At 45.0% G+C, this 14,879-nt stretch overlaps 1 protein-coding gene across 6 annotated transcripts in view; it reads right to left on the reverse strand.

Moving 5' to 3' along the window:
* The window catches only part of OSBPL3 (oxysterol binding protein like 3), a 133,153-nt gene that overhangs the window by 82,404 nt on the left and 35,870 nt on the right, over window positions 1–14,879 (reverse strand). The window contains exon 1 of one of the 6 annotated variants that reach the window (XM_045587200.1): window positions 8,558–8,607. The exons of 4 other annotated variants lie outside the window; for them this stretch is intronic. The gene's annotated coding sequence lies outside the window, so the exon portion shown is untranslated. Of the gene's footprint in view, window positions 1–2,534; window positions 2,570–8,557; window positions 8,608–14,879 lie in introns of those variants that run through there. One more of the 6 variants, XM_036453681.2, reaches the window with a different exon arrangement.

The following is a 14,879-nucleotide window of genomic DNA, read 5'->3' on the forward strand; positions in this document are numbered from 1 at the left end:
AAGCCGGCAAGGGCTAAATTGAACTTAATTTTAAATAATTTCAGTTTAGACAGCCTCATGTAGCTGGCGCCTTCCCTATCGGACAGCGCAGCCTCAGACCACACCATTCTGAGCCACGTCCTCCTCCTCTCCTCCCCGCTTCCCTGCAGCACCAAGTGAGAACTTGGACATTTCCTGAGGTCTCCCAGGTATGTTCTTACTCCGTCGGCTCTGACAACGGCCAAGGCTGGCGGGCAGACAGCTGAGTCACCCCCATAAGCCGTGATGGCCAAAACTACAGTGTAGTAAGTCACTGGGGTAATGTGCTTTGCCATTTCCTCCGCTGTTGGCAGAGAATGAGCTGAAGGGTGACACGGACTCTTTGTTTTCCCCAGGAGGTCAGCGGGGCTTTTAATAATGAGGCCAACTCCAACTTACAGGTACTTCAGACCGTGTCAGCGCAGAGAGGAGCTGCACTAACGGGATCAGACCTTCCGACTCTCACAGCCTCAAAGGAAAGCCCTGGGGAACGCTGCAAACAGATGTGCAAGGTCCGTGTGTCATTTCCAAACAACATGGCTAAGAAAGATACTCAGTTTTTAAAAAATAGCCTGTGACATGAAACAAAAGATCCTGTTTCAGAACAAAGAAAATGTTATCAGTTCAAACAATGATCAGATACTAATATTTTTTTTTAGAGATGTAAATATTTAACACTTTCTTCTATCTTTAGATGGCAGCAAATCCACCCTCAGCCAGCCAGATGCCTTTTTGCCGGGGGCGGAGGTGGGGGTAGGGGTAGAGTTAGGGGGAGAATCCTAAGGGGATTCCCACACAATTTACAAAGTCCTAGAAACAGCTCAGCAACGCTGCCCAGTAGCTGTCACTTGGCCTGTGAGCAAGCTGCGACGTTGGCAAGGAAATGAGAAATTCACCAAGAAAACAGGCAAATTCCCAACATTCAATTGTCTCCATACTCTGACGTCCAATCTAGCAACTCAGACTTCTTTCAGCCACTGCCCAATATAATTCCACCATTGCAGGCGAACAGATATTCTTACATAAAAGCTCCCCATTCGAGACAGGCATTCTCATAGATTTCTAGTAGGATATAAACTGGTACAGTTTCTTTAGCAGACAAATGGGCAATAGAAAAGTTGTCTTTCGAAAATAGAGGCGCTAGGTAACAATTCCCAAAGATAAAACAACTCGGAAAATATGCATCCAGAAGCCTTTTCTTAAAAAACGTAGAGACCCAGGACGATGAAGCCCACTGAATAGTAAGGCATCAGGAAGGACAAAGCCATGGGAAAGAATGACAGCGGAAGCACATTGGTTAGAATTAAATGTGTGGGGGAGGAACCGGAGGAATTATAGCTACTGCCTGTTGAAAGTACAGGTTCTAGCAAAATCAAAATCAAAAGACAAACACGTAAAATCGGGAGGGACTGAGTCAAGTGTTGGATTGTTTGCTCTGTGGTTACAGCCAGCTCCGCCCATTCTGACTCCCACTCGTCTCTCCTCTGAGCTGGGAAAAGGAATCCACTTGTATAAATAAGGAATAGCCTTTCAGAAAGTCGGCCACTTCTCTACCTTTTGTTAAATTCTAAGTCAAATATTTTACTTTAAAACTATGTTTCGTTTCAGAGCTCAACCGTTTTTACAATTATTTCTGCCTATTGTCTATCTATCCATCTCTCTCACCATATGTATAGAGGCAAGCTTGAAATAAATGTTAACTTTGGCTATTTTCTGGTTAAGACTTTTAGGTAGTATTTTAATTTCCATCTGACACAAAAGAGGTCACATACCAAACCTGACAAGCTCAGGGGAGGTCTGCATGGAAGACCTTACAAACTCAGGAAGGTCTGAAATTCAGATTTCCTAACTGAAAACAAGTCGTGGCAGGCGGTGCCCTAAACAGGTATTTTCCTTGACAAAGGTCAGTCTTCACAGGACCTGAGCCCGTCTATTATCTCTTTGCATCTGGGACAACCTACCTCTGGAATGTCAGAGAAATCCCCTTTTCCCCCACCCCTCCCTCCGGGCACAGTTTCGCAACAAAGCAGGAGACCAGGGCACTGGCTGCCCAAACACCATTTCCATGTGCTGTGGATGTTAATTGTTAACTATCCGATCCCAACCAGCTCAAAGAAGTAGGTGTCTCCCAGAGATTTCCCCACTTTGCTTTCCCCCCACTCCCTAAGCTACCACCCATAGATTTCATTAAGACTCCTCATGCCTGCTCCTCTGAAAGTAACGTATAAAATAAACTGCAAAACTGCCATTCTCCGGGAAACTTTCTCCATCCGTTCAGGTTTTGCTTTCCAGCTATTGTTGTCAATTTAGCTCAAATAAATTCATAAAAATTCTCGACAAGGTTTGGACGTTTCTAACATCGACTGACTTTTTTTGTTGTTTTTTGCTTGATTTTTAAAAATAAGGAACAAGAATCACTGAACTGCCATGAAAACAGCCATTACTTTCCTATTCTGTATGGTTCCTTTTCCTAAAACGGTCACCTGATTTACATTGCTCGTTTCCTCAATACTCACCCCTCTCAGTTCCTGACTCAAACACCTCCGGCAGTCCTCACTTCCTGCCCTCTTTTCTCTGCCATCTGGGCTGCTGGTGGTTGGAGAAACAGTAAGGCTCCAGGAAGAGAGAATCTGGGTAGGTCACACCTCTCCCATCAGGAGCAGGGGAATGCAGAAACCTCCCAAGAATGTAGATAAGAAACTCAGTGGCTTAAAGGTCTTCTAACTGGAGGTGCGAATGGAAACTATTGACACTGGGAATCCCAGCTGTGCAGCTGTTACACCACCACTGTGACTCCAACACACACAAGGTGACTCCAATACACACACACACACACACACACACACACACACACACACTAGATTTACTCCCCAAACTAGATCTCTCTCTCTCTCCCCTCCCTCACTGTCCTTTCCTTTCCCCCTTTCTCTCCCTCTCTTTTTAAAGAAAGTGAAATAGACAAACCCTACTCGCTAACCAGGAGGGAAGAAGGCAGAGTGAGTGTCCGGGTGGAGAAGGGAAGATGTGAGGAGAAGAGCTGTGAGGAGGAGAGAGTAGGCCGGAGCCACTTGTGTAACAGTCTCCTCTACCACAGAACCCCAAGAACGTATTCCAGTCACAACACGCTTATCTGACAACCCAGAACAGCTGTCCCAGTTTTGTTTATCCCATAGCAGAAGGCAACGTGTTATTGTCGTAATTAGCTAGGTTATTAATGTTAATAAGAAGAGAGCGAAGAGAAGGCCAGACATTATAAACATGGCCATTTGGGCAGCTTCACACTAGCCAGGGACCCATCAGTCCATTCCCTGCAGATCACTGGGGGGAGGGATAGGACAGAAAGGGAGGCGGGCACCTGTGCAGTATGGTCAGGTGACACAGGGAACAATGGATTGGCTAGGCCTGCAGGCGTCTTCAAACTACGGCCCTCGGGCCACATGCGGCCCGCAGAGGAGTCTGATCCGGCCCGCCAGGTTTTTTGGGCAGTGAGCGCAGCCGAGGTGTTACAGTAGGAATTAGTAGTTCATATAGTCCGGCCCTCCAGCTCTCTGAGGGACCGTGATCTGGCCCCCACTTTAAAAAGTTTGAGGACCCCTAGGGGCTGGGCTCCATCAGAAGCAAGCGAAAGAAACCTCAGAAAGTTTCCTTCCCTCTCCCTTACTCACTCCTGCTCTTGCTCTCTCTTGCTCTGTGACCCACACTCACTGGGGCACTCGCCCGTACCCTCTCCATAGCCGTGTGGCTTGAGCACCAGCAGGAGACCGTGCACACCATGGACTGAGCCGGGAACACACAGTAAGCCAGCCAGATGCCGGACTGGACTGGACTCTCATGTGGATCAGGAACTCTGGGCGGTGGACTTAATGCTGGCTTTGCTGGAGATAAGACTGGGCTTTTTCCCTGGCGGGAAGGACAGAGATGGAATAAAGCACTCCACAAAACCCCAGCCGCCAGTGGGGGCCTCCGAAAATTATTTTCCTCAAGGCACGGCACCCCAGGAACTCCACTTCCACCGATAACCAACGGTCTCGGTCTGTTTGTGTCCCATCCTGTCCTCCCTTCCAACTTTCGGAGGATCAGAGAAAAGCTGCAGAAATCAAATTTTACGAGTTCATCAGATCAGGGGTTATTGGGCCCCACACAGACCAACCCAGACAAGCAGCACATTAAAAACAATTGGATCCTGGAAGGTAGGGGATTTTATACGTTCTGGGGACATACACACAGTGGTGTTTCAGGAGTGTGATTTAAACTCCTAATTGAAGCTCTCACTGTTTTGACAGTTCTCTCGGTGATATCTATGCTCTGTACCAGCAGACATGGTCCTTACTATAAATAACAAACAAACAAAAAGACTAAGAAATCAGACATCGTGTCTGAAAAATAAAGGTGTTTTCCTGCATCATAATCACTCATAATGTACTCTGCTGAATACTAGGCTCACACAGCCCTCGATGTGGGGAAAATGAGTCCTCACAGACCAGTTACCTTGGGGAGTGCGGCTCCTACATCCCCCCTTGAAGACACACAGCAATGGGTATTAACACTGAGTTAATAAGCGAAGGCTCTGAGGGGCTCTGCAGTCCTAACAGGCAAACAGCAAAAGCCACATCTGTAAGTTTTGTTGAATTTATTTCAAGCCTATTTGGTCTTGGAATCTACTGTAGAAGTGACACTGTCTAACTTTAAAACTCAATCATCCTCTGAGTCCATGAAATGGAACCCCTTTAAAGTCTTGTTTACACTTCATGCAGATAACAGCTTAACACGCACAGGCACCACTTCTTGGCTCTGAATCAGGCTCGGAACAGCCAGTAATAACATGTGGACGCTCTCTGTAGTTTCATGGCCAGGCTTAGGAGGTGTGGAGTCAGGAGAAGCCATGACTGTCCCACAGAAATCAGAAGCGACGTTCAGAGGCGGGGACACAGTTCTCTATTTGACCGATCTTCCCTAAAAGTCCCTCCTGGTCTCTCATTCCCACACATCTTCCCACAAACCTCACTTCCCCAGCCAAGGCCCTTCCCCCTTGCTTTCTAAAGCTTATTACTCAGACTTAATCTTTTCCATTTCAGTCTGAAATTTCCCTAAAGAAAAAATGTTATTCTCATAATTAGCTGGTTATGCACATTAATAATAGGAAGGGAGCGAAGGGGAGGCCGGACAGTATAAGCATGTCCTCTGGGCAGCTTCACAGAACAAGACAGCTTCCCTCTTCCAGAGAGCCCTGGCCCATGCCCTGCGAACTGCTGGGGGAAGGCTTGGGACAGAGGGAGACAGGTGCATGCCCAGTACAGTCAGACGACAGGGACAGACAGGGACGATGCTTGTCTGTCTGTCAGTCCAGCCTGGGGAACAAAGACCATTAGCCAGAAGGGCGGAGCCACTGCAAATGCTCGGAATCTTGGAAGGGTTAAAATCCCCAGAGTTCCCTCTCTCCCGCTCCCTCTCTCTCTGGCTCCATGACAGGCCCTGGCCTGTGGCCTCCCTGTTCTCTCTCATAGCCACGTGGTCTTAACCAGCTGCATGGGCCATGCGGACCCCCCACCCAATGGACTGCAGCTGGGAACCACGAGCTAAGCTAGCCAGAGGCTGGAGTGGACTGGACTTTAATAGGAAGCAGATATTCTGGGCAATGGCCTTAACTCTAGCCCTGCTGCGGGAAAGGCTGGACTTTTTCCACAGCGGGACGAACAGAGATGGGGCCTTCAGAGGGAACCCCTTAATTTTACATCATTAATAAAGCTTTCTACAAACACCTATCCTCCCCTGGGGACCTCAGGAGACTCTTTTCCCTGAGGCACCCCGAGAACTCCACTTCTCCTGGTTACAGAAACATCTGGATGGGAAGTACATCACCATCTCCAGGAGTGGCACTCAGTTAACTGGACAAACTGCTCAAAAAAATCCTGTGGAAAATATATCGTGAATTAAATACCCATGCAACTGTTATGCATGCTTATTTAAAAACCTACTTCCAAGGAACTGGCACTATATTTATTTACCAAGGACAAAGGAACGTGGAATCGACAAAGTATTCACTTTACAAATGTTTTCAGGTCCCTTACTATTGGCCAGGGACTTCCAGACATTGGCGATACAGCAGTGAATGGAGTCTGAAACACTGAACGACAAACATTACCACAGGACAGACTAGAAAAGTCAGTAATACCAACCCACGTGACGTTTGCAGAGAAAGTTTCTAACCAGAAGAAGGCTGACTTGAAGAGTACAGACTGTCTTACAGAGTACAAGGAAAGTTTTTATACCCGTGAGAAGGGCATGGGAAAGGCAACTCATCATTTATTTTGTACCTATCATTTCCCAGGCGCTACACTAGATGTGTATTGGGGTGTGTGTACTGGTATACTTTTTTAATTCTCACAATTATCCTTTAACTTAAGTTTTATGAGAGTAAAGGAAAGGGAGAGAGAGAGAGAAACACCAATGATGAGAGAGAATCATTTATCAGCTCCCTCCCGCACACCCCCCACTGGGGACCGAGCCCGCAACCCGGGCATGTGCCCTTGATAGAAATCGAACCCAGGAGCCTTCAGTCCACAGGCTGACGCTTAATCCACTGAGCCAAAACGGCCAGGGCCCTTTAACTTAAGTTTTAAGCTTCATTTTATAGTTAAGAAACTGAGACGACCTAGTGGTCAAACTTTTGTAATACGCCTGGTTCTAAATCCATGCTTTTTATATAAGAACTAGAGGCCCAATGCACGAAATTCATGGGAGAGTCTGCCCTCCTTCCCCTGCCGGCCGGCATTGGCTTCCCCCTGGCACTGGGGACCCAGGCTGGCTTCCCTCCAGCCGCCCGCAGGCACCCAGGACCCGGGCTTTGCTCTGGCCCCAGCTTATTCCAGAAAAACATCTGGAATCAGGTCTGGTCTAATTAGCATATTACCTTTTTATTATTATAAGGTAGTGAGGTTGTTCCTGAAACTGGATTCACAGCCAATTCAAAGCAACAGTTCTAATATGAATTTATGATGATAGAGAAAAGATATCTCAAAGAATGTGAGGAAGAAGAGTGAATATCAACATCGTATAAAAAAATAAACTTCACAAATTTGTAGGACTCATACTAAATTCTTGCAAAACTTACCACAAGCTACAGGAATCAAGATAGTGTGTACTGGCATACAGACATATAGATAAAATGGAATAGAATTGAAAATGCAGAAATTAAACTCTCACATGTTCGACCAAATCACTTTAAACTAGGGGTGTCGAACTCCATCAGAGAAGGGGCCAAAATCTAAAATCCAGCCTAAATCGCGGGCCGAATCGTTTACTGAACAGTCATAAACTGTCATTGTGATGGAAACGCAGCGGAGTGCAGTGATGACAGCGCGGTGTGGGCCACATTGCAAGGCCTGGCGGGACGGATTTGGCCCTCGGGCCTTGTGTTTGACACATGTGCTTTAAACAAAGGAGCCAACACAATTCAATGGAGAAAAATAGTCATTTCAACAAATGGTATTGGGAAAAGTGGATTATTTTCACATGCAAAAAAGTGAAGTTGAATCCCTACTTTATATCATATACGAAAATTCAGTCATTATTGTCCAAAGATTTAAATGTAAGAGTTAAAACTATAAAACAATTGAAAGAAAACAGTGGGGTAAATTTTCCTGATTTTGGATTAGGTCATCATCTCTTAGCTATGATACCTAAAGTAAAAGCAATCAAAGAAAAAAAATAGTAAGTTGGACCTTATCAAAATTTCAAAAATTTATGCTTCAACAGATAACATCAAGAAAATGAAAAGACAACCCAAGAATGGGAGAAAATTTTTGCAAATTATATATCTATAATGGGTCCAGAATATATAAGGAACACTTACAACTCAACAATGAAAAACAACCCAATTTTTCAAATGGGCAATGGACTTAAATAAACATTTCTCCAAAGAAAACACACAAATGCTCAATAAGCACATGAAAAAAATGCTCAACATCATTAACCATGAAAGAAATACAAACTATAACTACAAAAAATATATAGATGAGCAAACAAACATACAGATAATGACAAGTGCTAGCAAGGATGTGGATAAATTGGAACTCACACATTTTGGTGGGGATGTATACTCTGGAAAACAATCTGGCAGTTCCTTAAAATGTTAAAGTAGTTACAAAATGAGGCAGCAATTCTGCCCCTGGACCTATACCCAAGGTACTTTAAAACATATGTCCAGACAAAAACTTATACAAGAATGTTCATAGTATCATAATTCATAATAGTCAAAAAGTGGGGGGGGGGGGGGGAAACAAATGTCTATCAACTGATAAACAAATAAACAAAAAGTGGAATATCCATATGTTATAAATTAAATGCCTGTGTCATCCCAATTTCATATGCTGAAGTCTGATCTCCAGTGTGATGGAATTTGGGAGATAATTAGGTCAGAAGGGTGAAACTCTCAGGCATGACATTAATGCTTTTATAGGAAAAAGCTTGCTTCCTCTTTCTGATCTCAGCATTGTGATACAGATGGTAGCCATCTACAAACGAGGAAGTGGGCTCTCACCATGCTCTGGCTTCACTGGCACCTTGATCTTGGGACTTCTCGGTCTCCAGAACTGTAAGAAATAAATGTTTGTAGTTTAGGCCAACCAGTCCAAGGCAATTTGTTCTAATGGCCCAAACCAATGGACCATACAATGGAATATTATTTAGCTATGAAAAGGAACAAAACGTTGAGTCATATTAAGCATGGATGAACATGGAAAATATTATGCTAAGTGAAGAAAGATGAATTTAAAAGGCCACATATCACATGATTTCATTTATATAAAATGTCCATAATAAGCAATTTATAGAAACAGGAAGTTGTGTTTGCCTGGGCCTGAAGGTAGGGGGAAATAGGAAATATGGGAATTCTTTTAGGGGTGATGAAAACATATTAGAAAAGTGGTAGTAGCTGCACAATTTTGTCAATGTACTAAAAAGTGAATCACTGACTTATACACTCTAAAAGGGTACAACTTGTGGTATGTGAATTGTATGTCAATTAAAAAATCCTTCCCTCCCCAAAATAATCTTTGAACCAAATAGAATCAGTTACTCAGCTTCTCCCACAAAAATCACTGGCATTGAGGAGAATCTATTTTTGCTGAGTCAGCTATATGACACTGGGATCTAGTCCTAAGATTCAGAAGAGAACTATTGTGAGTTCTGAAAGAGTTGAAGAAAGCTCCAAAAAGAGAGTTTGGAGAACTCCACCATGACTGCTTTAAAATATCAGACTTAATTGAAAACAAAAATGAGCTACATAATATCACCATGCGAGTCTATCATTTCTTATCAGCCCACATAAAGCCTGAACCTACATGCGCTCATGAGCTCACAGAAAGGAAAGAATGAAACAGCAAAAGTCAAAGGTCAAAGTCAACTTCAACATGTGGCAACACCAATACAAACGATAACAAGACTTGTCCACTGGGGGGGCCGCCGCCCCGTCATCACAGATCTCTAACGGATCACCAAGATTCCTCCTCAGGCGAGAGGCCGCTGACAATCGTGACCAGAAGTGAAACACGGGGTCCTCCAGGAGCTTGAAGGCCTTTCTCTCCCCTGGAGGCAGGACCAGCTAGGATCCCTGAGGGCCTGTGTACAAGCAGCCAGGCGTCTGACGAAAGCCCTCACAGAAAGACCCGAAGCCAAATCTAGACGTGACGTCAAAATGACCTTTAAGCTCCAAAGCAATTGCTTGATCTTTGATCTGCCTGCTTGCTTTACATTTAGCAAAGGTTCACATTAAAAAAAAAATTACTACAACTCTACATCTCAGAGATACCACCATGAAGGTTAAAATAGAGATATGTATGTACTCAATAGTCACTAGTCAAACCACCGCCAGTCAAAAGAGCGCAAGCTATTGAGAAGCCTTGAATCTCACCGACTGCAGTTAAATGAGAAGGTAAACACAGCAAGCGCAGTCACGAATCATCTCAACTTTTGAGAGGTTTTGTTCCAAAAGGTCATTATAAATCAGCAGTTTGGAACTCAAAACACTGTTTCACGGAAATCTGTTAGTTCGTGGTCACGTTCGCATGGGACTCAGAGATCTGCGCCGTACACCTGAAGCAGAGAGCGGATGGCGCTCACAGGGTGAACCTGCCTTCCAATCCCACTCCACAGCGTGCCTCCGAGGGGCAGCTCCCCGGCCGCAGCATCGGCGAGTAGGGTGCATACCCTCTGGTCCCATCATCCCCGGTATCCTAAGCCATGGACAAATACAAGCCAGGACCACAGTGGGAATCCATCTCACTGCCATCCAGACACAGGGACCCATTCATGAGAATTCTATAAGGCTGGGCGTGTCTGTGGCATTTTGCTACTCTCCCAAAAACACTAACTTCAATGAATGTCTGCTTATCTGAAAATGAAAGCAAACAAATGAATCCTCATTATAGGGTGGTGGTGTTTTTTTTTTTAAATTTATTGTTGACATACAACATTCATACAGAAAGTCCAACTGCTGGATTAAAAAAAAAAAATTCTTAGGGAAAATACATGGAAAGTCATGACTTTCAGCAAGTTCTAGAAGATTCTTTTAGTCAATACAGCTTTTTATCACCATCATGTCCTCCCCGCAGCGGGCACCACAAACATATCTGCGGAATCTTTGTGCTTTAACGCCATTAGTGTTGTGGATGTAATTCATTTTTAAAATCCCCTAGGACAGTGGTCCGCAAACTGCGGCTCGCGAGCCACATGCGGTTTGCCACTCTGTTGACTAATGAGTTTGCCGACCCCTGCCCTAGAATAGCCTACCTACACTGCAGCAGGGACTAGTGGGATTGGCCTGACCATTAGTTTAGGTAGGCATTGTTTAGATAGAAATAGAAAATACATGGTTAAAAATTAGCAATTAAAACTATCCATAAGTGCCGAGTGTCTGCATAGGTTGCTGAGGGCCCCCGCAGAACACAGTGAGGTGAGCTGGGCACACACAAACCCCGTGTGAGAGGGGCAGGTCCGGTGTGACCGGGCCGAGCTGCCTCTTCACGCCATGACCTCCTCCACCGGGAAACTACTCTCACCCAGGGAGCTCGGGCTGAGCGACGAGGCTGGGAGGGAAATGGAGTTTTCAGTGAATGCTTTGGTGCCTTTAGAATGTGGTTTCACTAATACATATGGCTTATTAAACAATTAAAGAAACAGGATGTATTATGTGATTCACCACGGCAATAAACCCCCAATGAGAGCCGGGAGGTCTGTAATAACTCAGGCCACACTCCCTGTTCTCTCCCGCCCTCTCCCTGACCCCTCTCCTGGTCTCTGCTGACGTACGCGGAGCTGCCAGCTCGGCCCCCAGTCCTCAGCCTGGCCTCCTTCTAGCCTGACCACCTGGTCCTGACTCACAGCCTTGCTGTCAGCCCTGCTATCTGTTCTCAATCCCCAGCCCTGCGTCAGGGTTTCAGGTCAAGGATCTCTGTCCCCCTCCCCCTCCCCAACCCCGACAACCAGGCCATATTCTCAGAGACACTGAGCTTCTTGGGAAAACGATGGATCATCCTCCTTAGGGAAAACCACCTCATTAATTCTGAATACAAAGTAAGCTAATCAGCTAAGGGTCAATCCAGAAGGGGGGAAAGGGCAGGTTTGAGTTAGCTTTAGAAGAAAAGAAAGAGCAAACATATAAGTATGACCATCAGAGACTCTCTGCAATATAGCTCCCAACTCCCTAACCGCCCGTCCTCCCTCTCCCCCCGCCCTCCCCCCCACAGTATCATTCTTTTTCATCTCTGGATCACAAACCTAACCCTAGATAGATTCTCTATCAACAGAGGGTCTTTGCCAATCTCAGCTCTTTCACTAATAGGCCCACAAAAGGACCAAGACCGGCTTGCTGAGTTATCGCTGCAGAGAGGAGCTCATCTTGACTGGGGATCAGGCACCTCCCCAGGGCGCCTCTCCTCAGAGGATTCCCCCCTCCTTGTGCTCAGCCCCTCCCCTCCCTGGGGTGACCTGGGATGACCCAAACCTAAGGCAGCCCCTGCACTGACCAAGCTGAGCCAACTGGATTTACAGGATTTCGGGGACAAGCGGGGCTGCTGTGGGGAGCTATTTTTAGCCACATGCTGCCATGAGAGACTGGAAAGGCAGGAAGAGAGGGAGTGAGACAGCCGGGGGATATCAGTGATCTCAGCCTCATCAGCTGCCTGAGGCTATAGGAGCAGCTCACCAACCTGACGGGAGTCACCAGGCCTTCAGTCCCACAAGATCCCCTTCTCCCAGGACATTCAGGTCAGTAATAGAGCAGCTCAAGGAATCCGGCAGTCTGTTCTCCCTTCTTATCAGTAATACAAATCAACTACAAATAGCCATTATCATGGCCCCTTCATGTCTTATGTGCCTACACATACTTAAAGGGGAAAAGAAGGGGCAAAGCAGTTTATCTTTTTTTTTTTTTTTTTTTTTAATCCTCACCCATGGACATTTTCCACTGATTTTTTTTTTTTTTTTTTTTTTGAAAGAGAGTTGGAGGGAAAGGAGGTGGGGGTAGAGAGAGAAACATCCATGTGAGAAAGACGCATTGATTGGTTGCTCCTTTTCCTGAAGATTCTAATTCAGCAGTATGAATGTTTTTTAAAAGATGATTAAAATGTACAGGATTGAGGATTACCACCTTACAAAAGGAAGTCTCGAGGCTTCTGTATAGCACACAAACCTCAGTTCCCATAACTACCACCGCAGTTTCACCCTCGGGCACACCGATCCACCAATCCACCAGTCCACCAGTCCACCAATCCACGGCCTGAGTTCCCCTCACACGGGCCTGGAGGCTGTGCAGCAGGCCCCGCCCACTGTGAGCCAGGTAGGGCCGCCTACCCTGGTCGTAGCTCAGATGAGGCTTTCTTTCTATCCATTCCTGCCTAACACACCCAGATCCACAGGAGACACAGGGAAAAGAATCTAAGCATATCATTGGAGAAAATCATCAAAGCACGGAGGGGCACAGCAAGAGCAGAAAGGAGCAAAGGAATTACAAAACAGCCAGGGAACAGGGAACACAATGTAAAAGGACTAAGTTCTTCAATCAAAAGACAGTGGCCAAATGGATGAAAACCACCATCTACTGGCTGCCTACTCACTTCAGATGTAAGGACACACACACACTGAAAGAGAAGGGATGGAAAGACACTTTTCCATGCAAATGGAAACCAAAAGAAAGGCTGGGGTAGAAATACTTACATCAGACAAAATAGACTTTAAGCCCTGACCGGTTTGGCTCAGTGGATAGAGCGTCGGCCTGCGGACTGAAGGGTCCCAGGTTCGATTCTGGTCAGGGGCATGTAACCTTGGTTGCGGGCACATCCCCAGTGGGAGGTGTGCAGGAGGCAGCTGATCAATGTTTCTAACTCTCTATCCCTCTCCCTTCCTCTCTGTAAAAAATCAATAATATATATATTTTTAAATAGACTTTAAGACAAAGACTGTGTAAGTGACAGAGAAGGTCATTGTAGAATGATAAAGGGGTCAATCCAACAAGAGTGTATAATAGTTATATCGATAAATATTGCACACCCAACAGAGGAGCACCTAAATATATAGAGCACGTATTAACAGACCTAAAGGAGAAAGCAGACAGCAATGCAGTAATAGTAGGAAACTTTAATACTCCACTTCCATCAATGAATAGAACATCCAGACAGCGAATCAACAAGGAAGCATTGGCCTTAGATGCCATGTTAGACCAGAGGGACTTAACATCCCCAGGCGGGCACACACACGCTGCCCTTGCCCATACCTGTTATAGCAACTGTGTTATAAAAATTCTTGTTTACACGCCTTCTCTTTTTACTGAATTATAAGCTCCTAGATGACAGATGTTCTTTTTTTTCATCTTTATACCCTGCTGTCCACCAAAATGTCTGTCATCTGATAGGTAGTTAAATACTCGGTGAATAAACTAATAATCAGACCCATGTGGAAGTCATACGGGCACAACTGTATCAAAGAATACTGGGGGTGCTGTTTTGTTTGAGCTAAGCAAAAGAACACTTGGATGAATACAATCCCTAATGTTACTTAATTAGATGGTCCATAATGTTCTAAAAGTTACTTAATAATTCTCCAGCACACTGAGGAGAAAGCTCTCAGCAATCTTTAACTCAGTTAGAAGCAATGCTGAATTCATCTTATGTCTAGACCTCATTTCAAGTGGACTCATGTGACTTCAGCCCTAGCCTTAGACATCACTGAACAAAATGTCTGAAAGATGCTGGCAGGGGAGTTGGCAAGACAAAGGTATATCATATACACATCCTTTAAGAGTTTTCTGAATAGCGCTCTGCTAAGCTACAGACTGGCATGATTTAAAATATGACTCAGAACACCAACTGTGATGCCAATGCTTTTTATTTCTGGATTTTTTTATTATTTTTTTTTAGCAGAGAATATGGCTATAAAGTCAACCTACTCAGTCTACAAATTCCCTAAATTTCCTTCTGGAGAATTGAAAATCATTTGGCATTTCTCCAGGGATCATTTTATTGGCATATCTAGTTGTGCTGGTAAGATTTTGGTAACTAAAGAAGAATTAATAACTGAAGCTCTAAATGATTCCCATGATATCCTCGAGCACAGAGGAAACTTGCTCGTGGAAATGTGCATGGTGGATTGTTCAGTTTGGGGTTTTTCCACAATGGCACGTTGGCTTGCTGTAACACCTGTGATCTCAGGCAAGTGGCAAGGGACAATAATGGAAAGACCACCGTTTTGAGAGAGAAAAATGAGATCAGAGAAAATTCAATGGCATGGTAAAAATAGTTTATGCTTTATACCCACTGTGCTTTACTATTCAGCACCTTCACTCCTCATTATGCTCTTAAATCAACTTT

This window comes from Pipistrellus kuhlii, unplaced genomic scaffold (genome assembly GCF_014108245.1).
Source record: "Pipistrellus kuhlii isolate mPipKuh1 unplaced genomic scaffold, mPipKuh1.p scaffold_m20_p_26, whole genome shotgun sequence".
NCBI lineage: Eukaryota > Metazoa > Chordata > Mammalia > Chiroptera > Vespertilionidae > Pipistrellus > Pipistrellus kuhlii.